The sequence below is a fragment of the Parus major genome, unplaced genomic scaffold (genome assembly GCF_001522545.3).
Source record: "Parus major isolate Abel unplaced genomic scaffold, Parus_major1.1 Scaffold335, whole genome shotgun sequence".
In the NCBI taxonomy this organism is placed as follows: Eukaryota; Metazoa; Chordata; class Aves; order Passeriformes; family Paridae; genus Parus; species Parus major.
Window position 1 is genome coordinate 6,485 of NW_015379282.1, and position 877 is coordinate 7,361.

General features: G+C 63.9%; 1 non-coding gene across 1 annotated transcript; it reads left to right on the forward strand.

Moving 5' to 3' along the window:
- Positions 1–403: 403 nt before the first annotated feature.
- TRNAN-GUU lies at positions 404–477 on the forward strand. Its single transcript has one exon. It is a non-coding gene; the product is annotated as a tRNA-Asn (tRNA).
- The last annotated feature ends 400 nt before the right edge of the window (positions 478–877 follow it).

An 877-nucleotide genomic window follows, 5' to 3' on the forward strand; every position in this document is an offset into this window, starting at 1 on the left:
CATTCCCGGTGTCCCATTCCCGGTGTCCCGCTCCCGTTCCCATTCCCGGTGTCCCATTCCCATTCCCGTTCCCCCGTTCCCATTCCCGGTGTCCCATTGCCGGTGTCCCGTTCCCATTCCCGTTCCCCCGTTCCCATTCCCGGTGTCCCATTGCCGGTGTCCCGTTCCCATTCCCGTTCCCCCGTTCCCATTCCCAGTGTCCCATTCCCGGTGTCCCGTTCCCGCTGTCCCGTTCCCATTGCCGGTGTCCCGTTCCCGTTCCCATTCCCGGTGTCCCGTTCCCGCTGTCCCGTTCCCATTCCCGGTGTCCCGTTCCCGCTGTCCCGTTCCCGTTCCCGTTCCCGTTCCCGTTCCGGTTCCCGCTCCGGGCTGAGTGCGGCGGGCCGGGCCCGTTGGCAGCGTGGTCTCTGTGGCGCAATCGGTTAGCGCGTTCGGCTGTTAACCGAAAGGTTGGTGGTTCGAGCCCACCCAGGGACGAAACCGCTCCTTTTACCTCCGCCGCTCCTTTTTTCCCTCTTTTCCCGGGACCAGCCCCAGGGAGCGGCCCGGGACGGAGAGAGAGAAAATTCCAAGGGCAGGGATTTGTTCCGGGCGCTCCCCGCGGGCTCCGGCCGGGGTGGAAAAGCCGCTCCCGGTGCTCCCGGTGCTCCCGAAGCGCCGCTGCTCAGCCCGCGGGCCCCGCTGTGCTCCCACAAGGACATTTTGGGACATTCAAATCGGGCCTGAAATCCTGTTTCCACCCAAATTCCCGATTTTGCCTCCGAATTCAGCTGAAGGGGGTCCCAAGTCTGCCAGACCGAGCTTCCCCTCCCTTAAAACCGCGGTCAAACCCATCCCTGAGCTGGGGTCCAGCCCAAAAATGATGGAATTCCCTAAA